The 26567-nt window shown below is 43.3% G+C and overlaps 1 long non-coding RNA gene across 1 annotated transcript in view; it reads left to right on the forward strand.

Moving 5' to 3' along the window:
• The first annotated feature begins 6238 nt into the window (after positions 1 to 6238).
• The window catches only part of LOC142017988 (uncharacterized), a 38950-nt gene continuing 18621 nt past the window's right edge, over positions 6239 to 26567 (forward strand). The window contains exon 1 of the long non-coding RNA XR_012646642.1: positions 6239 to 6258. This is a non-coding gene — a long non-coding RNA (uncharacterized LOC142017988). The remainder of the gene's footprint in view (positions 6259 to 26567) is intronic.

Below are 26567 nucleotides of genomic sequence, written 5' to 3' on the forward strand. Positions count from 1 at the left end.
TTTGGGATGGGGGAACCTATACAGGAAGGGTGGGCTCCACCTACACCAAGGTGGATCCAGTCTTCTGGCAATAAACATTAAAAAGGTGGTAGAGCGGTTTTTAAACTAAGAGAAGGGGGAAAGACAATTGGTGTGGAGGAGCACATGAATCGAAAGGCGACTTCTCTTAGAGGCAAGTCCATTGATAGAGATTCTCTAGATTTTAGTAAGACAGAGAGGAGGGGACATCACGTAATATGCACTAGATCAGACAGGAAGCACTCATGTATAAAAGAATCTAATACATCAGGGAAGGGCAGACAAATAAAAGGTGGCTATTGTTTAAAGTGCTTCTATACAAATGCTAGAAGTCTAACTAATAAGATGGGTGAACTGGAGTACCTTGTATTAAAGGAGGAGATTGACATTATAGGCATCACAGAAACCTGGTGGAATGAGAACAATCGGTAGGACACAATCATACCGGTATATAAAATATATCTGAAGGACAGAATAGGTAGTGCAGGTGGCGAAGTGGCACTGTATGTGCAAGATAATGTGGAATCAAATGAAGTAAAAATCTTAAGTGAATCAAAATGTTCCACGGAATCACAATGGATAGTAATTCCATTCTCCAATAAGAATATAGCAGTAGTAGTGATAGTGACTTTAAAATGTTCAGGGAGATTAGAGAGGCTATCAAAATAAAAAACTCAAGAATAAAAATGGGAGATTTCAATTATCCCCATATTGACTGGATGCGTGTCACCTCAGGACGAGATGCAGCCATAAAGTTTCTTGATGCCTTAGATGACTGCTTCTTGGAGCAGCTAGTACAGGAACCCACAGGGGAGATGCAATTCTCAATTTAGTACTGAGTGGAACACAGGTCCTGGTCCAGGAGGTAACTATTACAGGACAGCTTGGGAATAGTGATAATAATATAATAACATTTAATATTCCTGTGGTGGGAAGAACGCCTCAGTGGTCCAACACTCTGGCATTCAATTTCAAAAGGGGAATCACACAAAAATGAGGAGGTTAGTTATACAGAAATTAAAAGGTACAGTGACTAGAGTTAAATCCCTGCAAGCTGCATGGAAAATTTTCAAGGACACCATAATAGAGGCCCAACTTAAATGTATACCCCAAATTAAAAAACATAGTAAGAGACCTAAAAACGAGCCACCATGGCTTAACAACCATGTAAAAGAAGCAATGAGAGATAAAAAGGCATCTTTTAGAAAGTGAAAGTCCAATCCTAGTGAGGTAAATAAGAAGGAACATAAACGCTGCCAAATTAAGGTAGAAATGTATTAAAAGAAGCCAAAAAAGATTTTGAGGGACAGCTAGCCAAAAACTCAAAAAGTAATAGCAAAATATTTTTTAAGTACATTAGAAGCAGGAAGCCTGCTAAACAACCAGTGGGTGCCCTAGACGATGGACATACAAAAGGAGCAATCAAGAATGATAAAGCCGTTGCGGAGAGACTAAATGATTTCTTTGCTTCAGTCTCCATGCTGAGGATGTTGGGGAGATTCCCAAACCTACACTGTTCTTTGTGGGTGATGAATCTGAGGAAGTTCCTAGACTAAAGTGTTATTAGAGGAGGTTTTTGGAACAAATAGAAAAACTTAACAGTAACAAATCACTGGGACCAGATGGCATTCACTCAAGGGTTCTGAAAGAACTCAAATGTGAAATTGCAGAATTATTAACTATGACTTGTAACCTATTCTTTAAATCAGTTTCTGTACCCAAGGATTGGAACATAGCCAACATAACACCAACATTTAAAAAGGGTTCTAGAGGAGGTCCTGGCAATTACAGACCGGTAAGTCTAACATCAGTACTGCGCAAATTAGCTGAAACAATAATAAAGAATAAAATTGTCAGACACAGAATAATGTAACTGATGGGCAAAAGAAGACACGGTTTCTGTAAAAGGAAATCGTGTCTTACTAATCTATTAGAATTCTTTGATGGGGTTAACAAACATGCAGACAAGGGGGATCCAGTAGATATAGTATACTTAGATTTCCAGAAAGCCTCTGATAAAGTCCCTCACCAAAATCTCTTATGTAAAGTAGGTTGTCATGAGATAAGAGGGAAGATCCTATCATGGACTGAGAACTAGTTAAAAGACAGGAAACAAAAGGTAGGAATAAATGGTAAATTTTCTGAATAGAGAAGGGTAATGAGTGGTGTTTCCCAAGAATCAGTCCTAGGATCAATCCTTTTCAACTTATTCATAAATGATCAAGAGAAAAGGGTAAGTAGTGAGGTGGTAAAATATGTGAATGACACTAAACTGTTCAATATAGTAAAGACGAAAGCAGACAGTAAACTTCAAAAAGATCTCACCAAACTGAGTGACTGGGCAACAAAATGGCAAATGAAATTTAATGTGGGTAAGTATAAAGTGGTAATGCACATTGGAAAAAATATCCCAAGTATACATTCAATATGAAGGGGGCTAATTTAGCTACAAATACGATGGTAGGAATTATTAATACGGGGATAGAAAATAAGGTACAAAATATTTTACTGCCCCTTTATAAAACTATGGTACACTCACATCTTGAATACTATGTACAGATGTGGTCGCCTTACCTCAAAAAAGATATTTTGACGTTAGAAAATATTCAGAAAAGGGCAACTAAAATGATTAGGTGTTTGGAGCGGGTCCCATATGAGGAGTGGTTAAAGACACTGGGACTTTTCACTTTAGAAAAGAGGAGACTGAGGAGGGATATGATAGAGATATATAAAATCATGAGCAGTGTGGAGAGGGTGAATAAAGAAAAGTTATTTACTTGTTCCCATAATATAAGAACTCAAGGACATCAAATGAAACTAATGGACAGCAGGTTTAAAACTAATAAAAGAAAGTTCTTCTTCACGCAGAGCACAGTCAACGTGTGGAACTCCTTGCCAGAGGAGGCTGTGAAGGCTAGGACTATAACAGAGCTCAAAGAAGAGCTAGATAAATTCATGGAGGTTAGGTCCATAAATGTCTATTAGCCAGGGGTAGGAATGGTGTCCCTGGCCTCTCTTGTCAGAGACTGGAGGTGGATGGCAGGAGACAGGTCGTTTGATCATTGTCTTTGGTCCACCCCCCTCTGGGGCCCCTGGCACTGGCCACTGTCGGCAGACGGGATGCTGGGCTAGATGGACCTTTGGTCTGACCCAGTAATGGCCATTCTTATGTTCTCTTTTGTTCATTCCTTCTAAAGAACACGGCATTGGCCAGTGTCAGAAGACATGATACTGAGCTAGATGAACTGACTGAACCAAACCAGTTGGGCCATAGCGGCATTCATCACTCCCAACTCTCCCAAAATCTGAAAGGGCAACACTGTCTCTTGTTTTCCTTTCTGTGCAGGTTCCTAGGTCACTGAAATCTATCACAACACATGAACATGCTTCTGTATGCTAGTGAACATTCTAGTCTCTTGGAAAGCAGGTGCCCTTTTCATTTCATACACCTTTTCCCTGTAAATGGAGAGTCAAATCCATTTCACTTTCATGGCATAACTTGTCACTGCTTTTCACTCCTGTTAGTCTGGCTGAGCCAGTGCAACAACAAGAGGGCACTAGACTGTATTTCTCATTACATTACCACTGGGTTTCACAGGAGTCAATAAGGATGGTGACCTGGCCCCTTTATATTTTGTTTCTGGGCCATAAAAAGGCTTGAAAACAGCTCAATCTTGGCACCTTTGTATTATCCTGGTTCAGACTGTACTTCAGATGGAGACTGAGCAAAGTTCCTGTGGCATACTCCAGTAAGGACCAGGATTTGTGGAGGATGGGAATGAGCACATTGACTAATGGAGGAGCTTTGGTCAGAGTGCTGTACATCCCAGATATTTGGGGCCAATGGAGCAGTCAAAGTGGGATCTTCAACGTTATTCTTAGGAAAAGCAACTGCTGTGGCTTTAAATTATGCTGAGAATGGGACAAAACTGGGGAGGCACAAAAATAGCTACGGTCTTGACATCATCAAAACCCCTTGAGAAATGACATTCCACATACCAACTCCAAACCACGCTAAGGAATTCCTCATTCCTTATTTCTAACTACAGAGCTAATAGTTCTCCACATACAGAGAAAGAATGACATTTTCACAACACTAGCTCTTTTCTTTCCAGCCTTTAATTTTGTCTGCCAACCAGTGACAAAGTGACCAGACAGTCCAAATGCACGTCACATTACGAGCAACGTTCCCTCTAATTGTTTCCATTCATGGGAAGGATAACTTTGGTATGAGCACCAAGTCCTGTGTGGATGTGCACCACCAGTAGAAACACATTCAGTGGGCATTGCGCCAATCAGCACACGAATCTCTTCTGGATGGCTGCCCAAACGCTAAGTTTACAGGGAACATTGAATACAAGTCATCTCTACTAAAAGTAGCATTGCTATCCAGGGAAACTGCTCCTGCCCAGTTCCAAAATTCACAGCAGGATGAGCTATCCTACAAGCAGTCACTGAACTTGAGCGATGCCACTTAGTGGTTCAGCCACTCTTTTGTATGCAATGTGTTACGCTTGCGTATATTCATAGAACTGAAGTGTCGTAAGGAATAACTGTGATGAAACAAAGGCAAGAACAGTACGCATTGCACATTTCCACCTCTAATTTCATGTGAGGTTCTGGTGCAAGGATCTGGTTTTCTCATATAGTATAGTTCTTTTCATTGCAGATGTTTTCCTGCAGTTCCCACTGTGGTTATTATTTGTGGTTATGTCAACAGACCAGCTCTGATGAGTACAATCTGAAGGAAATTGAAATTAGGTTGTTCACTAATTACCTGTCAGCCTTGAAAATAAAATAAACACTGCAGGTACCTGATCAGCAGCCTTTTCCTTTTCACCACCACCAAAATTCTGTGCACTGAAGGCAAATCTCTTATGAGCTCCACTAATATTAACACATGTTAAGCACTTTACCACAAGGTGCTTTGCACAGACCCTCTCAAAGGCACCCTTCAACTAGCCTTTTTATGCATGAAAAGTGAAAGTTGACAGCCAAGTGGCTATGGGTGATGAGCAAGTGGAAGTTGTAGCTATGGGAATTACTGCTGACATTCCCAGAATGGAAAGGATAGCACAGGATAACTAAATGAGCAATAATATTTTAATTCATACCTTTCACAACTAATTCAGCCTTTACAGAAACAGGTGGAATTCCAATAAACAACAATGGGAATTTAACCTACTTTTACCAGAACCAAGTCTAAATCTCTAATTGTATATCTATACTGCCGTTAATCAGATGCACCTGGCCCAGGCCACCTGGCTCTGGATAAGATCTCTTTAAGTGTAGTATAGATGCTTTGGTTGGGGCTGCAGCCCAAACTCTGGGTCCCTTCCTGTCTCAAAGGATCCTGTCTCACAGGGTGCCTCACTGAACCCAAACAGCTATACAACAATTAAACCGTCTCTTAACCCTAGTCCATATCAGCTGGCATGAGCCAGTCATGGGTTTTCAACTGCAGCGTAGACCTACCCTGAATATTCAGTGTGCAGTTTGATCTTGCGCCAGTAAAGCGAAGGAGAGTTTTAATATTGCTGCAGTAGGAACATTATCAGCGAAACAGAGATCTTGCATGTTGCTTGAATAACGACTCTTTAAAAAATCTTACTGTTGTTGCATGCAGTCCAGTCAGTGGCTACAGAGTTTCTTCACCATGCTGAAGTTGACTGTACCTGAGAATTTCAGAATGAGACTGTGGGAACTTTTGAACCTCCGCCTTACCCTTCGCTGCTACACCAAAAATAACTGTTAACAGAAACAAAAAGTCTTCATCAGCAAAAATTAGAGGGCTTTGTCTCCTTAAGGTTGGGCGGCTAGAATAGACCAAACTGAATCACCAGCAAGGACTGGCAAGAATTTTTGGACTACAGTGGTGGCCACAAAGTATGTTGAGAGACAAAAATCCTTTAATCTATGAGCTCATTTATCTGAGTGTCACATTTGGAAGATGCTATGTTATTGTCAAATTCAGAATACAAGCTCATGTTAGTGGATTATCAAATCCTTGAATATAGTAAAAAAGCAATAATGTACCACTTATTAAACTCACAGACCACAGGCAGCTTACAAGCTGCTGGATATAAGTGAGAAATTACCATAACTAACCAGATTTCCCTTTCAGTTCCTTAATTTGGCATGTAAATACTTGTGCATGCAACTGTATCAGTTTCCTGCTTCACTGCAACATGAGCCTGGAAAGAAGCAACATAGATTAATTGTGCTGCAGATGATTGTTAGGTGAAGGTATTTCTTATCTACCCTCATAAAACTCAGGCTGGGAGTTAGAATGCTTTATTTTTGTGGTTAATGTTATATCTCTGTTAGCATCTGTATTATGGCAATTACTTTTATTTAAGAGTTAAAAGTGAAAAAGCAGTCTGGTTTTGTTATGATGATTTTCCATTTTGGAAAAAGTGCAATGATTATACATGGTGCAAAGAATACATACAGAGTATATCAAATTATCAAATATTTCTTAAAATTTGTATTTGTTCATTTTATTGCTGAATTTTGCTTGGAAGAACACTGTCGGTCAGTAACAGTTCTGTGGCACCTAAGGCTACGTCTATAAGAGAGGGATCTTCTGACAAAACTGGGCTTTTGGCAGAAAAAACCATGGAGCATCTCCATGCAAAATGCACTTTGTCAACAGACTGTCGACAGAATCCAGCACATCCACCAGCTGTGTTGTGCTGTGCCATGTAGATGCTCCGAAGGGCCCTCTGTCAATAGATAGGGCTTCCTGTTCACCAGGCAGCCCTTTTTGCAGAGCTTCCAGTTGGCTGTTCTGTCAAGAGAGCAGCTGGGCAGTCTGGCCACTCTCTGTCAACAGAGCGGATTGCTATTGCAATCCACTTTTGTGCATGGATGTGGTTTGTCAACAGAAGTTTTGCCATAAGATATCTTCCAACGGTAATTTCTGTCGACAGATTGCTGTCGTATAGATGTAGCCTTAGAGACTTAACAAATTTATTAGGTCATGATGAACTTTTGTGGGCAAAACCCACTTCCTCAGAAAAAATTAAAACTCCTCCTGTCAACCTTCCTTAAACCTTGTGGCTCGTGAGGAAGTACGGGGTCGACATTGAGCAGTCAGTCTTCTGCGGCCAATGTAGGTGTAGGCTGAGTTGGGGCTTTTGGTGGTCGGGGCAGGGTGATTTCTTTACCTATATGCTTCTGCTCCATCTAACAATTCTTGACAGAAACGAAATGCCCCTCTGTACCCTGCCTCGACAAGGACGTCTGAATACATTTGCTTGATGTTTTTGTTAAATAATCAGCAGTAAAATACTTGAAAGGACAGAAATGCCTTTTCCCCTGTAGGTTTCAGAGTCAACACCCTCAGGCTACCACTACACTGTACCCGTATCTTGAAATAACTTACAGAATTTGCATTGTGCGAATTGTGTAATTTATTTTGAGTTTACTTATTTTGAACTTAATAAGCAGCTTTTCCAATGTTTCTGCTATCCCTTCAATGACAAAGGGTACCAAAACCAAAATACGGTGCTTGAAATAGGGCTATTTTGAGACTGGTGTTTAGCTGCAGAGTTGCTATTTTGGAATACATTTGTATCTCAAAATAACAACTATCGTGTAGCCATATCCTCACTGATGTTAAGAGCCCATTCACACCTCTCTGCATGATTGTTTTAGGTTCTCTGCAGATACAAGCATCAGTCACATTTTAAAGTTTTCTTTAGAGCCATAACGGTCAGAAACAACTGTTTAAAAACTCAAAAGCTTAGACTGTGCACTATATGAGAGGTCACAGTGAAACTGAACAATATTGTAATGAAAACAAAAAAGCAGTCCAGTAGAACTTCAAAGACTAACAAAATAATTTATTAGGCAATGAGCTTTCATGGGACAGACCTGCTTCTTCAGATCACAACCAGAAGAAGTGGGTCTCTCCCATGAAAGTTCATCACCTAATAAATTATTTTGTTAGTCTTTAAAGTGCTACTGGACTGCTTTTTTTTTTGATAGTATATAGACTAGCACAGCTATCTCTCTGTTAGTATTGTAGTGAGTTGCAAAGTTCATCTATGACATTATATTAGCATCAACATCATTTTTTTAGTATGTATCAGTCATTTAGAAAAAAATTCTCCTCCCTATGGCTACGTCTACACTAGCACAGTACGACGAAGTAGCCTATTTCAAAGTAAGAACATCGAAATAGGCTACTTCGACGCGTATCGTCTACACGTCCTCCAGGGCTGGTGCTGTCAATGTTCAACATCAAAGTAGCGATGGGGAATGTTGAAAGGAGCCGCCCCAGAAGGAAATGTGGAGCGTCCACACACACAAGTGCTCCCTGTCGAAATAAGGGGCCAGGAAATCCCGCAGACCGGGTCACGGACTGTACTAGCCCTTATGGGTCAACAGCAAGTCACGCCTTTAAAGGGCCCCTCCCAGACACACCTGGCCTGCACAGCATGAGGTCTGCAGAGCAGTAGCCACACTCTCACAGACCAAGTCACAGCAGCTATGGACACCCAGCAGCAGCAGCAGCAGCAGCAGCAGGAAGAGGAGGCCTTCCAGGTAGTCATCCAGGAGGCAAGCGCCCTGCTAGGTGCTGCCTGGGAGGCTGCCCAGTGGTTCCTGCCAGAGGAGCCCTCCCAGGGGGCAGACAGGGACGCCCCTGACCACCGGGCTCCCCTCTTCCTCCCCCGCCTGCTGCTCCCCCACCTGTGGAGCTACCCCACCAGCTCCGAGTGGTGGGAGCAGCTGGTCATGCGGGAGTGGGATGACGACATGTGGCTGCAGAACTTCTGCATGCACTGGCAGACCTTCCTGAGCTGTGCCAGTGGCTCACCCCTGCACTGAGGCACCAGGACACCAGGATGCAGTGCGCCCTCCCCATTGAGAGGAGGGTCGCAATAGCCATCTGGAAGCTGGCCACTCCAGACAGCTACCGCTCTGTGGGACACCAGTTTGGAGTGGGAAAGGCCACGGGTGGGGCCGTCGTCATGGAGGTAAGGAGGCCTGGGCACGCACCCACTGGGAGGTGGGGAGGCCGGGTATGGGGCTGGGGAGGGAGGGGCTGGGTGTGGGGCTGGGGAGGGAGGGTCTGGGAAGGGGGATACCTGGGGAGGTTCTCGGGAGGGGGGCCTGGGGAAGGGCCCTGGGGCACCCTGCACACCCTCATGGGCGCCTGTGTTCCCTCCCCACAGGTGGTCTGTGCGCTCAATGCCATGCTGCTCCAGAGGGTCATCCGACTCAGCGACCTGGACGCAGCCGTCGCCGGATTCGCCGCCATGGGGTTCCTGAACTGCTTCGGGGCCCTGGACAGGACCCACATCCCCATCCATGCCCCGGACCACAGTGGAGGAAGACACGTAAACCACAAGGGCTGTGGTCCTGCAGGCGATGGTGGACAGTCGGGGCCGCTTCCAGGCCATGTACGTGGGCTGGCCCGGCTGCACACACGATGCCAGTGTTTTTAGGAACTCAGGCCTGTGCCGCTGGCTGGCGGCAGGGACCTAAATTCCCCAGAGGGATCTCCCTCTGGGGGACACCACCGTGCCCCTCTGCCTCGTGGCGGATGCGGCCTACCCCCTCCAGCCCTGGCTCATGCACCCCTACACCGGCAACCTCCACACCAGCCAGGAGCAGTTCAAGGCCCACCTGAACTACGCCTGCTGGGTGGTGGAGAGGACATTGGGCCGTCTGAAGGGCCGCTGGCGGTGCCTCCTTGCCCGACTGGACATCAGCCTCCAGAACATCCCCCAGGTTGTGGGCGCGTGCTGCACGCTCCACAACATTGTCAAGAGCAAGGGCGAGGCTTTCGTCCAGGGGTGGGTGGTCGATGCCAGCATGGGCTACCCCCAGCATGAGGGGGTACGGGTCCATGAGGCCCTGTGGGCCCACTTCGATCAGGGAGACGCCTGAGCACCTCCCTGGCCTTCCCCGGAAGACCCCCCCCACACACACAGCCCGCACACCGCCCCCAACACCTTGGGTAGGCCCCAGGGTGCAGGGCTGGCCTCTGGGCCGGACTCTGGCTCTGAGGCCTGCTGGGGCTCGTCAGCTATGGTATCAAGGGTGGCCGGCGGGATGGAGGGAGGAGGTGTCCCAGGGGCCCAGGATGGCCCTGAGCTCCCTGTAATAGGGGCAAGCAGCGGGGGCAGCCCCAGACCGGCTGGCTGAGTCCCAGGCCCGGGTGTACCCCTGCCGCAACTCCTTCACTTTACTCCAGACATGATCCGGAGTGCGGGCAGGGTGACCCCGGGCAGCCAGGCCCTCGGCCAGTCAGGCGAATGCTTCTGCGTTCCGCTGCTTGCTCCCATCACGTGGAGCACCTCCTCCTCACCCCAGAGCCCCAGCAGGTCTCGGAGCTCGGCCTCCGACCAGGAGGGGCCCCGCTTCTTTTTGGCCCCCTGCGTGGCTGCTGGGGGGAGCCTGGGTCCCCTCAGGAGAGGAGCCCTGGGGGCGCTTGGGGGGCTGGCTTGATGCCATGGCTGGTGGCAGTGCAGATCGGGGCCTCTGGTTAGTGTGCAGGGCTAGCACATGCGTGTGCTGCTGCCTGCACGCTCTCAGCTTCCTGCCACCGGAAATCTGGGTCCGTGGTGCTTTAAAGGCTGCTGCGTGCAGGGACCATAAAGGCTGGACAGAGTGTCTCAACCCCTCAGCTGATGGCTGCCATGGAGGACCCCGCTATTTCTAAGTAACGGGACATGGATCGTCTACACACACCCTACTTCGACGTTCAGCGTCGAAGTAGGGCACTATTTCCATCTTCAGATGGGAATAGCAATTTCGACGTCTCACCGCCTAACGTTGATTTCAACGTTGAAATAGCACACGGCGCGTGTAGACGCGACGGGTGCTATTTCAATGTTGTTCCGGCTACATTGAAGTAGCCGGCTAGTTTAGACGCGCTCTATATCTCACATAGCATCAAAAGGTGAACCATTATGCTGTTCAGGATTATCATTTAAAATGGCATAGAAGATTTGTATTTAAAGTGATCAATAAGTTTAGTTTTTTTTTCTGCTTTAAAAGTCTTTTAGTTCTTCAACTAATCTTAATTTCCCCATCATAACATGTTCACCCCCACGAGAGGTACAAGTGCATTTCAAGTGAAGGTCTCTTGCCATTTTGTAAATTACTGACTCATTATCTCCATGAAAAGCCTCACAATTTAAGAGAGACATCAGCAGACTACATCCCCACCTCCTACCTTCAAATGGTACAAGGGCACAATTGTAATCAGTGAATACCACTGGGCTACAGTAAACACAGCAAAGCAAAACTTCAAAGGAGCCTGCTCGCTGTAGCTCAGTGATTCAGGGATCAGGATTCTAGCAAGTTTTATTTCTCAACACAGAACAGTGTGCAGCCAGGAGAAAATGACACAGGAGGGACAGGGAAAGGAAAATACAAAAGAGAAAGGCTGAGGGCAGGGAGACAGGCACCCAAATAAAGGAGATAGCAAAAACAACATAGGAAGAAGAGAGGATCATTTAAAAAAAAAAAAGGCAAGCAAAAGGACAGCAGCAGGTGGGGTTACAGGGCTAAAGCAATTATTTAAATAGTTTTGAAAAAAGACTTGACTGCTTGGACACACTGCCTACAAGTCGCTGGCTAATCCAGTCCAGGTCTTTTGCAGTAGCTGAAAGTTATTATCACCTGAAGGCTAGTTAGTGGTTTAAATCCTGTTCCTAGTGAACCATGGCAGTGATTTGTACCTTGCTGGCTGCCTCATGACAGAGGACTGAATAGCTGTCAATCCATCACCTATAGCAAACACTAAAATCCACATGCAAGACTAAAATTTTCCAAGGCTGCTCCTCTCCCATTTAGTCATTCAAATTAAGCACTTGGGTTTTTATGTGTATGTTATACACGCCCAAGTGCAGGCTTGCATTTCCAAATTTGGAATGTGGACATCCTACAGAGACAGGCTCACAATTTCTAAACATTTCTTTGGTGTTTAAACAGTATTTAAAAGTCAGTGTCATTTTTAAAAATATCTCAGAAATTCAGATTGAGTCTTTTCTAATTTGAAAACTCTTGATGTAACTGTCTCTGGTTTTCCAATTCTGAGACTTTGATCTGTATTTTGAATGTATTTCATCTCAGTATATATGTATTTGTATTATACACTCCACTGGAACTGTTGTATCAGTAGGTCTGAATATGTCTCCAACTTTCCTTTCCTTTGGTGGGAAAAGGCTGTGCTCAGTGAGCCTTTTATGTTAGCTCGTCCTATTGCAGCCCTCATTCTTTGTTAGGCTTCTCCAGACCCTCTTCAAGGCCTCAGCATTTTTCAGCCAGGTTAGCGAAAACAAAAAATTCTGCACTGTATAATTAATGAATCTGACCAAGTCCTGCTTTCCCTGAAAGATCAGTTTGATTTCCAACTAGAAATGCCACATTGCCTTATGATTTCATTTGTTCAGATAAGGAAATAATCTCGTCTCTCAACTCTGTTAGTTAACTATTGCAAAACAAGTGCTTTGGCAGGACAAAGGGGTGCTGGAAACTTTCTTAAGTCCAGAGGAATTGCCAGTGAGAAATACAAAAGTGCTTTTAACTCATTGTGGGGCAAATGGGTAGATCACTGTTGAATCACATCTCCGTGATACCTTAAAAGGATTTCTTCCAAAATAGCTGCTCTCAAATGACCCTGATCAGAGGAAGAAGCCACACATCAGCTCCCAGTGATTTCTTTTTTGGTTACAGAACCAGCACTAAGATGGGTGTTATGGTGGAAATACAAAACATCTAAAAAGGATCTTGCGTTTGGTAACCAAGCCAAAGCATTCCCAGTGCAAAAGCCATCACAAAAGTCACTTGCCTTTAAAAAAATAACTAGAATATTAATAGTCTTGCAGAAGCTCTTACAAGTAGAATAGAAAGGAAAATGAATTGCTTTTCAACAAAAACACCTCTCTTCAGAGTTTATTTATACAGTACAGGCCTCTTGTCCACAAAGTTTATCTCATACACCAGACCATAATAGCTCTCTTCAGAGCTCTAGTCACATTAAAATGCTTGAAAATGCAGCATTTTGTAATTTACTGTGAGTATGGTTCCATAAGAACAGCCCTATTGGGTGAGACCACTGGTCCATCTTAGCTCAGTCTTCCAACCTGTGGCCAGTGCCAAGTGCTTCAGAGGAAATAAACAAAACAGGGCAATTATGGAGTGACCCATTAAGCACAAGAAGTTACGTATTTGTTGTCCTTAGCTCCATCACTATCCCGAGCTGGGTATTCTCCACCTTTTTCTTTCTGAGACCCTCAAAACCTGATATAAAAACTCTGCATCACTCATTTGCCACAAACAACAAAGAAGAGCTTTTCTGCATATCCAATAAATTAAAATACAGGGCTGGCATTAGGGGCTAGCAAGCAAGGCTACTGCTGGAGGCTTCATCCCAGTGCGGCAGGATTCAGGCCTCAGCTTCTGCTCTGGACAGTGGGGTTTTGAAGTGGCCTTTCTTCCTTTGGCCCCAGTGACTAAGGCCAGCCCTGCTCTCTTGTTTATTTTGGCACCCCTCCCCCCAAAACCTGCTTGCAGCCCCCCAGCAGGTCTTAGACCCTTGTTAAAATCCACTGTCCCATGAAAATGTCTGCCACATGCACACAGCCAGAATGCAATGACTAGCCTGCTAGCTGACTGGTACAGTAACAGCTGAAACACTGAAAAACTAGCAAGCATCCTCTTGCATGTTATACTGGAATTTATTATAAATGACACTTATGTCAGAGAAAGCTGTATCTTTTGTAGCAGAGTGTTTGCCACTATTTCTTTTTTCCAGCATGCAGTAAAGTACCCCCATGCCTGCCTGCCAGCCACAGAAATAAACCAAAATATAACTGTTGGCCATTCTCTAGTGCCTTCTATTTGAGGACCTCAAGCTACTTTAGAGGTATTAGTGTGTTAAGCTTAACAACATCTCAGTGAGGCAGGGAATGATTAGAAGCCTCAGTTCACAGACAGAGAACTGACACATATAAGTTAAGGTACATATTCTGTAAAGTTCCTGCTTATTTTTAAATCACCTTTGTCTTGCTCTGTCAACCAGTTTCTACAACTCTTGTTCTTCATCTCCGAACTCCCTTGTCAAATGCATCTTGTAAGCTGACACGAGTTTTCTTTGTGTCCTCCTTCAGCCTCTCAAAGCACCTTTCCCTAGGTCTTCCTTGTGGTCCTTTTCCAGCAACTACTAGCTCTTGTACTCCCCAGCCACCATATTCCACAGATCATCTCATGTGATTCAGCCATCTCAGTTGACACTCCCTCAGCTTGTGCATGATGAGGACTACTTGCATGGTGGCTCACAGTTTCATTGTGTAGTTTATCAGCTCTTCTTTTACTCAGAATCCACCTGCACATGCTGATTTCAGCAATGTGAAATAGTTGTTCTTTTTCTCTTCCTCATTCTCCACCTTCCAACCTATACATCTTAACTGGTCCACTCATGGCCTTATACCCTTTACTCTTTAGTTTGCTTGGCATATTCTTGTAAGAGAGAATTTCTGTCAACTCTCCTCATTTACCCCAAGTGTTCTTTATGTGGCTTCTGACATCCACACCCTGCCCCCCCAATTCCTGTCATGGTTCAACACTGAATTAATGTGTTTTAGTTTTACCATCTGGTTTTACTAGTTTCTCTTTGGCCTTTTTAACAAATCATCACAGGTATTTGGTTGTTTGTCAGCTGATTCATAAGCTATTTTCTTCTAATGCAGCCCTCCATAGTTCCAAGGTCCTTTCCAGTTCATTTTTAGCTTCATGGCACAACCTCACATCATCAAAGAAAAACATACTCTTTGGAGAGTCTCCCCTCTCCGCTTATTTAGATGTCTAAATTTGAAACAGTAAGGGTCCGATTTTCAGAGGTTCTGAGCATCCACAGCTCCAGTTAAGTCAGTGCCCAGGAGTTCTAAGTTAAATGCTCAAAATGGAGGGCATTTCTGAAAACTCAGGTCCCAGGGCCTGACCCAAAAAAGTCCTGAGCTTACTTGTTTCCCCTGAATTTCCTGAGATCTGAAGTTGCTCAGAACCTAGCTGAGGTACCCCATCTCACTGTCTAAGTCCCTAAACAACCTACACTAACTCATGCAACAAGGCAATGCTGAGCTAGGAATAGAATCCATATCTCACATCCCCCAATCAAGAGCATTTACTAGAAAATATTTCCTGGGTGGATTAGCAATAGGAAAGCTCTGTTAGGTCAGTGCCAATTTGCTAACCGCCTGCCAATATTGAGCTGTTCTAGGAGTTTCTCTGGTAGCATAATGATGTGCCAAACTCAGATCTTATTGTGCTCCTTGTTAATGAAGGATGTGTGTCATGTTTCCTCTTTAATTGTGCATTCCATTATGATTTCTTGCATCAATTTATGTCACCTCTTAGAATTATTCAACTATAGCTGTTACATGTACACATGAACTGGTATTAGAGATACTTGAATAGCCCCAGCAAATCTGTTCAGCAGAATGCTGTTTAGCAAAGGAAACTCTTAGCCTAGACAAAAGTTAGATATGCTTAAGATGACAAACATATGTCTTCTAGGCCTCTCAGATCTGTTTCCTGGTATTCTAATGTCAATTGGAAATCAAACAGATTAGGGATTAGGGATATTGGCTTGGTCTGAGTTAGGGACTGGAACTGAGTAAATATATTTAACCATTATTTATTCAGTGATTATGCCATCTCCTCCCACTTTCAAATCACATACCAGGAAAGCGATCTTTCAAATGTTTTAGAACACGAACTCACAATAGGTAAAAATATGGCCAAAGCACACAGATTTGCATATTTTCCCAATTGTATGCATAAATTGTTTGTAATATTTGTCTACATCTACTAAGGAGAAAAATTTCTGTCTCTAGATAAAAGCAACCACTGCTCTGTTCAGCAAGAATCTGTTGAGTTTATCTTGTCTGTTTAACGGAGACCAGAGTGAATGGGTTAGGGGAAGTCTGCAGTCTGATGGCTGTTCTAAATTCCCCTAGCTAGTAACAGTTCCCGATACATTGTACATGAACTGGAGGTTGCCAGAACACAGCACGCCTTGGTCCTGAGGTGACTGTCTCAATGTGATATCTGAACAGATTAAGCTTCTTGAATCAATCATTGCACGGAATTTTCCCATCTTTTGATCATTCTCATGTGTTGTCTCTCTAACCTGTTTTTCCAAACTATGCTGTAAAAATGGGATAGTGGGGTTCTAGCTTTTGGTGCCCAATGATTTCCATACAAAATGTGAACAGTTTGCAATTCAAACAAACAAACAAACCAAAAACCTTTCATCCTGTCAGCCTTGCAGAACTGGAGTGGGATCTGCCCCTTTCCCAAACTCAGGCCTTCTTTAGAAGGAGAAAGCCCTTTCGACAGTCCCTAGCCTATTGTGACTGCTGCACCACAATAGGGGAATTTATGCACCTGAAGAAATGCAGTATTCAGAGGAACTATGTATGTTAGAAACAGTTTGTCCAGCAATATCTCATAGAGCCTCAGCAGTAAATGAATAGGTAGATTGGCCGTAATTCCTCACACTGGTGGCAGACTAGCAATGATATAACAAACAAGGTTCTTCAACTCTTGCTTTTTAACTGTCTTCCAGCCTAATTAAGTAATTTATATTTGGATTTTATTGCAAAGTGCCTGGGGTGATTCCTAACCAGGTTTCCAGAACCAGGAAGTTTCACTGTTAGTGCAACAGGGTGGCCATCTAGTGGTTGTTTGCTTTAAATCTGTTTAGGGACTCCTGAGCCACAGCACTACAGCTGTGGCCACACCAGCCCTTCCTTTTGCGGGGCATGGTAATGAGAGATTTCAGCAGAATCTAATGAGAGTTTTCCATGAATATGCAGTGCCTCATTAGCATAATGGCCACATGCACTTTGAAAGTGCCGCTTTCGAAATGCATGCAACCCATGTAGCTGGGGCCTCTTGAACTTGAAATTTGAATTTGAATTTGAAAGCCCCTTTTCCCCAAAGCCAAATGATCTTAAGCCAAGGCCAGTTTAAGTTTTAGTGCTGTATCTTTGTTTCAGACTTTACGGTCTTCTGCTTGTATTCACTAAAAAATACCTTCTTGTAATTAAATGTTTTATTGTTTAATCAAAACTAATCTAGTGTTGTGAATGTATGAGTAACTATTTGGGACAGCAAACTGTTGTATCTAGACCCCCTGAGAGGGGAACAGAGGCCTAACTTATCTAGCCTGTCCATGAGAGATCTGTGGATATTGTAGAACACATTTGGGGGGGGCGGGGGGAATATCCAGGAATGGGAGTATATTGGGGTCAACCTGACAGAAATGGCTAGTGCTGCTGTAAGCCAGAAAGTGGCTGGTGTTTGCAGACAGGCTACCGGGGTCAGAGTTGCTGGACCAGGGCTACAGTTACACATATAGGCATCAGAGGTTTGATCTGCATGCTGGCAGGCTGTTTGTGAGCAGCCCAGGTAGGACTTACAGTAGCAAAGCCCTGAGAGGCACCCCATGTTGCAGAGCAAAGGTGACGCAACCTGTCATTGGTGTGGATTGCACCCCAGAATCTTTTAGGTTAGACTTTTTACACTAAAAATCCTGAGTAAAAACTGCCCTATCTACAAATTTGCCAGTATAGAAAACAGGGAAAATAAACAAGATACTGCTGTAATTTTTTTATTTCATAGCACTACGGAGTAGCACAATGTGCACTTGCTTCTGTAAATCACAAATCAATACCTTTCCTTCTAGTTCCTCTTTAAGTTTCCTGTCCTTTTTAGATTCCATCAATAAAATAAACCAGAGATCCAGAAAAAAATCTGCTGCTTATTAGCAGGCCTAATCAGGGATGCGGATACCATTAAGCTAGGCATAGAATCATAGAACACTAGAACTGGAAGGATGCTTGAGAGGTCATCGAGTCCATTTCCCTGCTCTCGCAGTACGACCAAGCACCATCTAGACCATCCCCAATAGATGTCTGTCTAACCTGCTCTTAAATATCTCCAGTGATGGAGATTCCACAACATCCGTAGGCAATTTACTCTTGTGTTTAACTACCTTGACAGTTAGGAATTTTTTTGTAATGTCCAACCTAAACCGCCCTCACTGCAGTTTAAGCCTGTTGCTCCTTGTTGTATCCTCAGAGGCCAAGGAGAATAATTTTTCTCCCTCCTTCTTCTTGTAACCCTCTCAGACTTGCTTCCCATGGGACCTCATCTACCAGCTTTTTGAGTTTACCAAAATTTGCTTCCCTGAAATCCATTGTCTCTATTTTGCTGTTCTGCCTTTCACCATTTCTTAGAACCACGAACTCTAGGACTTCATGGACACTTTGTCCCAAACTATGTTGGAAAGTAAGTTAGAAAAGCAAATTCCAATTGAGTGAAAGTAACATAATACAAATATGCCAAATTAATATTGTCCATCTGAAGTACTGAAGAGCAAGAAATATTTTTAGTCTTTTCTGTTGCCCTCAAGTTTCCTTGCCTCCATTTATATTTCAAGCCTCTCTAAAAAAGGGTGTGTTTGATCTATGGCTTTTGAGAATTGTTTTTCAGAGCAGTGAGGAGCAAATTACAAAATGGAAAATACATTCAACCCCTACATCCATCTACCTTTCCATAGCTCGGTAGGTAGCCATGGTCCTTCTTGACAAAGAGCTATTCCTGTTCTCCCAACATATCACAAGAATTTATACATCAGTTGGGGTCCATACGCAAGGTCCTGTGCCAAATGTCTCAGAATCTATGATTGTGTGACAGTAGAAACTGAGCACGCAGTTAGTGCAGATTTCAAGGTTTTACAGTTATCACCCAAGACACTGCTCAGATACTTTATCCAGGCATTAGTAAAAAAGAAGGGTGAACAGTTCCTTCATCTGATAGGCTGTTACAGTAGGAAAACTATGTATCTTCTCTCCTCCCAAGTGGCAATAGAAATTTGGGGCCCTGTAAGCTGGCTTTCCAGAGGAGGAGAAGCCAGTGACACAGTATCTGGTATCCAGTAATTATATTTTATTTAGGGCTTGTCTACACTTGCCCCCAACTTCAAAGGGGGCATGTTAATCAGGCAATGGGAGATTACTAATGAAATCTCTTTGTTAGGCTAATTCTCCCTCGCAGCAACTTTGAAGCATCAAACTTCAGAATGCCAGCTTGCGTGCAGCACCGCAGCACATCATTAGCAACCTCCCGTCGCCCTCATTAACTTGCCCCTTTCGAAGCTGGGGGAAAAGCAGACCCAGCCGTAGATACAGGTCTGCTGATGGGAAGAGAATAGGCAAAGGGGGCAGTTGCCCCTGGGCCTGGCTTTTCAAAGGCAGCGGCGGCAGCTGGAGCTCTGGGCCCCTTTGAAGTGTGGCGGCAGCGCTGCTCTGGGTGTGCACGGCTGTGATGGAATACGAGTGGAGGGATCCCAGCAGCACTGAGGGCTGAATGCCCTTGGCCCTGCCCCTTCCGCCTTTGGCCCCTCCCTTTCTGGAGCATGGAAATGGGGTCCCTCTCCCGCTTTGCCCAGGAATCAAACCTCACTACCAAAGTTTGGCTTTCAGAGAGCAACTATAGGCTACTTAGAGATGAAGGCAAAGTACTTGTATAGTACTGGCCATCCTGCATAATCACATTTATTGAGAGAGCATAGCTTTCCAAGCCTGAACACGTGCTTACACATTCAGAGATGTGGAAGACTATGCGTAACAATGGACCCAGTGAACCCTACCATAACAATCTATCCATGACATGCTCTACTATAGAATAGAGTAGCCTGAGGCAGTGAAAGCATGAAACTAGGAAGAAGTCTTAGCTTTACGTCTATGGTTTGTCCTCATTTGCTTTCTTAGCACAAAATGTAGAATAATCTAGAAAAGAAAAAAATGGTTACTTTCCTCTCATTTCTTAATGGAGAAAAACTTAAAATTGTTGTTCTTGTTTGACTGAAAAAGGGGAATTTAAAGAAAACCAGCCAAGCTTTTTAAAGTTCTCCTGTATTTTCTTTCTAGGGGGCAGTTAAATTAGTTTTTGTAGAAATACAGACATTTATGGCTGCAGAGACTCTTCAAAAAGAAAGTACAGAGGAGTAGCAAGAACAGTTTTCTTAGATGTGCCTTTTTGCTGAAGGTGACAAATGAACTGTCTGTCTCCATTTTGGTGTGTTATTCAACTGATTGAATAGTCACAGGTACCTATCTTCCACATACAGATCAATTATCAATCAAGAGCACAGGCAGAGTTTTGAAAAGCTTTCCTATGCACGCAATTTGTCATGGCATTGCTCACTAGTCTTACATATGAGACACAACCAGTTGATACCAAAGCTTTATGCAGTAGTCTTAGCAAGATAAACACTTAAGAATCCATTTGTTTGGCAGCTAATAGCAGTCAAACCATATAATGCCAATGACCCTAAAAGACCTGTTCTTCTGTGGGAATATAGGGAAAAAACTCCTACTGAAATCAATACACATTTATTGTATCTTGCAGATAAATCATAGAGAGGGCCTTTGAAAGTAAGTCTGTTGTAAAGTAAGACACCTGCACTCACTCAGAGCTGGTTATACTTCCAAATAAGTCAGCGCTCCTGAATGGTGTTGATTTAGTGAGTCTGCTGAAGAGAAGCTAAATCAATGGCAGAGTGGTCTCCTATTGACATCTGTACTCCATCTTCCCCAGGATGTGGAAGATAACTCCGTGAGAATGTGCCTTCCATTGACAGATTGATTTTCAGTGACGTCCACATTGTGCTAAGTTCCTCTTAGTTATGTAACTTGCATAACTGAAATAGTAAAATTTACATCAATTTACAGCGTTAGTGTAGTCCAGCCCTCAGTTGCCCAGGTCTCTAGATAAATTTCCCAGAGTTGTGGAAGTGAGTAGTAAGTAAAAAGGTTGCTCACATACTTAAAGTCCAGAAGAAAAAGTACTATCCTCTGATAGCATTGGTTTAGAGGAGCTTCATCCACACAAAATGTACAGAAATGGGAACTAGTTAGAAGCATGTTCAGAAGCACGGAGGACCAGCTCTGGCAAAGGTTTCCCACTGCCGCTATCATTCCTGCTACAGCAGCCTCCCCCACCCTCCCAGTCAAGCTAAGAGGATAAATTCTTTTATTAATGCTAATTTTGGCAGTCACATTTCTTCCTATGCTCTTCCCCTTAATGAGAGAGACAAGGTAGTGAGAATCTCTTTTATTGGACCAATGTCATTATCTCATTCACCTTCTTCGAAGAGGGCATGTTAATCAGCCTTAGCAGAGCGTACTAATGAACTGTTACCATGAATATGCAGCACCTCAACAGGCTAATTCTCTCCATGGCAACTTTGAAGTTGCAGACTTCGAGGTGCTGGCTTGCCATGTAGCCACAGGCACTTCAAAGTACCCGCAAAAAGTGCCCTTACTCCCAAAGAAAGCTTACTCCCAAGGTAAGGGCACTTCAAAGTTGAGCAGGTACTCTGAAGTGCCCACGGCCACGTGGCATGCCATCACTTTGAAGTTTGTGACTTTGACGTTGCCGCAGGGAGAATTAGCCTAATAAGGTGGTGCATATTCATTGCAGCACTTCATTAGTATTCTCCACTCAGGCTGATTACCATGCCCCCTTTGAAGAAGGTAGCTAGTATAGACACAGCTCCGGTGTCTCATGTCTTGGGACCAGCATCTCGCTAATGCCACTCCTCAGTGTCAGCTGGCCACTCTTCATGGTTTTGAATCCACACATTTCTGAGAAGCCTTTGTGAGCATGCTGATTGGACTGTTGAATACACAAAGCACATTCATGCATTTCAATTTAAAACAAAAAAGCAGTCAAGTAGCACTTAAAGACTAACAAAATAATTTATTAGGTGGTGAGCATTCGTGGGACAGACCCACTTCTTCAGACCATAGCCATACCAGAACAGACTCAGTATTTAAGGCACAGACAACCAAAAAAGTAATCAAGGTTGACAAATCAGAAAAATATTATCAAGGTGAGCAAATCAAAGAGTAGAAGGGCAGAAGCGGGGGAGGGGAGTCAAGAATTAGATTAAGCCAAGTATGCAAAAGAGCCCTATAATAACCCAGAAAATTCACATCTCGGTTCAAACCACGTGTTAATGTGTTAAATTGGAATATAAAAGACCTTTTGTCAACCTTGATTACTTTTTTTGGTTCTCTGTGCCTTAAATATTGAGTCTGTTCTGGTATGGCTATGGTCTGAAGAAGTGGGTCTGTCCCTCGAAAGCTCACCACCTAATAAATTATTTTTAGTCTTTACTTTGAGGTGCCCTTTATTATTATTATGTACAGACATCTTAGAAGTATCATAATTTAAAGCATAGAAATATATCTGATAAGACACACACCTATAGAACACAAAGGCCTGATTCTCCTCCTACTTAGCTAGTTTTATAGCAGTATAATTCCAGTGACCTCTGTGCATTACTCTTTATTTCCTTTAAGTCAGAAGAAAATTGGACATTAAGTATTTTAAACTCTCTATTCCCACAGCAGATAATACTGGATATTTTACGTTTGTCACTTAAAATATCAGAGAAAGCCCATCCTTTGTGTAACTATTTTAGAGATTGAATTACCCTCATCTGTTCTAACAGGAAAGGTATCAGCTTCACTAAATTTCAACCTGCTTCTATGATGAGAAAGACCTTACAGCATCTGAGAGACCTACTGCAATGATACCTATTGCCAGAAGAGGGCACACATCCATGTGTCTTTCACAACTTCCGCATATATTTGCAAAACAAAGCTCCATCATAAAACAACCAGTAGCAGCAAGTTTTATGTATTGCTGCAATAAATTTCAAAACTATAAAAAAAGCTTCTAGTATAAAAGCAGAGCTAAAAAGCTGCCAAAGCTCACATCATCAGCTATTTACCTGACATGTAGGATTACCCTGTAGTGCATTACTTTTGATATATGAAAGCCATGACATCAGCTGTTCTCTTTCCAGGCGCTCCTTTTTGGCACCTTTCATAATGCAATAACATTTATAAATGATGCATAAACATAAGTTAACTTGAGGCCTCTCGCCAGAGCATCTTACACTGAGCAAGCGGAACAATTCTGCTGGATATTTTTTTGCCCTCTGGAAGCAACAGTGGGGTTGCTCATTATAAAACTTGCCCAATTCCATTCTCTAACTGCGACTGCAACACTTAACATGTAACCCAGGTACAGAAATGTTCTTTCCTCACTGTTATTCTTGGTTCTTTTCCAGTAAGAGAAGAATGGGCACTCTTTAGTGACACGCCTAAGGATTTTAGAACTTTAGTTTGTGTGATTACCCTGAACTTTCCAGAAACTATTCTTTTAAGCTCCTAGAAGATTCTTCACACAAAAACTGTGTCTACACTAGCCCCTTCCTTTTGGAAGGGCCATGATAGTAAGCGAGGTTGGAAGATATTAATGAGGTGCTGCTATGAATATGCGGTGCCTCATTAGCATAATGGCAGCTGTGGCATTTCCAAATCATGCACTGCCTGTGTAGATGGAGGCCTTTCAAAAGGACCACCCCCTCCAAGTCTTCGAAAGCCCCTCCTTCATATCTGGTGTTAGCTAGAAGGGGCTTTCCATTAGGAAGGAGGGGCTTTCAAAGACTGCGGGGGTCCTTTTGAAAGGTCCCCGTCTACATGGGCAGCACATGATTCGAAAGTGACACTTTCAAATCGCTGCAGCCTCGTTATGCTAATGAGGTGTTGCATATTCATGGTAGTGCCTCATTAGCATCTTCTGACCTCGTTCATTACCATGGCCCTTCTGAAAGGAAGGGGCTAATGTAGACACTGCTAAGAAATTCTGGAATCCTCCTATGCTCACCTTTTGCTCTAGCTTGACTTCTAACCATTGATAACTATGGACTACGGCTTTCCAAAGAGAAGAGCCTTATAATGCCAACCACTTTATAATTGGTTCATGTAGGCTCTATTTCATGGTTTATTTTTATACCATGGTATGGAAATATCAGAGTTAGGGAGAGCACTATCTCAGTTGGGGACCACTTCCAGAAGAAGGAGCAGGTTTCTCTTGCAAGAATTCTACATCTAGTTTGGCTTTTTAACGGTTTTAAAACAAAGAACTAAGACAGGTCTGGTTTTATTTGAACCAGTTTGTTTATCCCTCACACTCAGGTACTAATGAACCTCCAAAATAAAGGAGGCATAATGCATGCAAATTTTGGGATCATAAGTATGTTTGTATCTTGTTGTGCCAGGTCATGTGCATTTTGATACACAAGTCATCATGAAGTGCGACATATTTGCTGTTGTTCAGGAACCCCTCAAGGCAGTACTCACATAAGCATGTGTGTGTGTGTGCGCGCGCCTGTGCGCTCCTGTGTATGAAAGAACTCCTTCTGTGAGTTTTTAGCTAATGTAAGCAGGATCTGAAGTAATGCTTCCATTACCGCTGTCTGAAATGGGAGAGACCCTGACTTAGTCTATGTAAATACAGCTTGCTCCTGCTATGCTGAATTTGTTAGATATTCAGCATATGGAGTGGTATTTTGCTTATTGTAATCAACTTAATTTCTCACCCAACACCAGCAGTTCGTATGAAATGCAGGGACAACTAAAATATGGTTACCAGTGTTTTTATGTTGTGGAAATATAGAAGAGTAGAACTGTGCTAAATTATTCCAAATGAAAGGGCTCGCAGTTAACAGAAAGAAGTTTGCAAATGTAAGGACTTGACTTTCAGAGCTCTGGAGTGGAGAGACAGGTTATTCTGGTTAATAGACTGTAATGGGTTTCTCTTCTCCTACTACTTTGACTTGTTTCCCTCCCCCCGCCCCATTGTTCAAAGAACAGCACTAAATAGGCATCATTAAGTGTCTGTTTTCTTATGTTAATTGTATTGGAGTTGTGTTTTTTCTATTTTGTTCATGAAGAGTTGAAATCACTGACCTGAAATAATTTGAGACAGATTGGCAGACACAGATGTCACAGTCAGGAAGTGGATGGCAGCAGATGGTGACAGAGCCAGCAGGGTGGTAACAGAGAGAAACACAAGCTGTTAAGAAAGCAGTGGCTGAGTGGTGAGATGCATATGCCTGCTTTTCTGTGTCCAAGTGACTAATGTAACTGGCATTGCTGTCTTAAACTAGCAGTTATGGGTTCAAGCCCCACAAGGGGTGAAATATGTGAGTCTAACTAGTTTAGCAGGCAGAGTATCATAGTTTTAATCTGAGGGCCCAGGAGTCAAGTCCTTGTGGCTGTCAGGAACACTGTCTGCTGGCTAGGGTGCTTTGTGGTGGCTCAGTGGAGTGATGGACAGCACATTAGACTTCTACCAAGTGAAGTGATTGAAAGTTATGCTTTTTTCAATTTACAGTGGGGGAGGGCTAGGTCGGATATTAGGAAAAACTACTTCACGAGGGCTACATCTACACTAGAGAGTTTTGTTGACAAAACTTATGGAGCACCTACACACAAAATGTGTTTTGTTGAAAGGCTGGTGACTTCCACCAATGCTATTCTGCCTCTCCGCAATGAGGAATAATGCTTTTGGCAACAGAAACTGTTGACACAAAAGTTGTGTAGGTGCCCTGGGGGTTCCTCTGTCAACAGGTGGGGCTTCTGGTTCACTGGGTAGTCCTGTTTGCTGAGCTTCCGGTTGCCCATTCTGTTGAGAGACAGCAGCTGGGCAGTCTGGCTGCCCTGTCAATGGAGCAGATTACTTTTTCGATACCTTTTGTATATGGATGTTACCTATCAACAGAAGTTTTGCTGAAAGAGTTCTTCTGACAATAACTTCTGTTGACACATCGCTGTAATGTAGACATAGCCTAGGAGGGTGGTGAAGCACCGAGAGAGATGGTGGAATCTCCATCCCTAGAGGTTTTTAAGTCCCAGCCTGACAAAGTTCCAGATGGGATAATTTAGTTAGGGTTGATCCTGATTTGGGTAGGGGGCTGGACTCAATGCCCTCCTGAGGCCACTTCCAGCCTTAAGATTCCAGGTTCAACAGAGGGGCAACAGAGACCAGGCAGCTAGTGACTAGCAGAGTTAGGGTAGGGCTACACAGCAAAGTTATTCTGAAATAACTATCCTTGCATCTACACAATACAACTGCTATTTCAAAATAGCTGTTGGCTTATTTCAAAATTCGTAAACCTCATTCTATGAGAAATAGCACCTGTTTTGAAATAGCTATTTGAGTTTCCCAGGTTACTGGATGGTGGCTCAAGCCACTTCTTTGTTGGCTGGTTGGAAAGAAACCCCTAGGGTATTAAACCTGGCTCTGGCTGCACTGGCTCCACTTGGCAGGAATATCACACTAATATAAATCACTGATCTGTATTAACTAAATAGCAAAAAGATAGCTTGTTCTATGTGTCTGTGCAATATAATTAATTTGTAATATAGTTCAAGAAGCTCTGGTGATATTTCATAAGTCTGCTATCTGGACAGAAGAAAGTACCACTGCTAGCTTCTCATATCAGGAATCTATACACAATCAAACTTTCTATTATCTTTAATTACTGGAACTTTTCATTAACTGAAATTGTGTCACATCTCTTTGTGGCTGCCTGCCTTTCTTGCTAGTGCAAAGAATGACAGAGACATCTGAATCAGTAGACGGGACCATTGGAC

This window comes from Carettochelys insculpta, chromosome 9, assembly GCF_033958435.1.
Source record: "Carettochelys insculpta isolate YL-2023 chromosome 9, ASM3395843v1, whole genome shotgun sequence".
Lineage (NCBI taxonomy): Eukaryota > Metazoa > Chordata > Testudines > Carettochelyidae > Carettochelys > Carettochelys insculpta.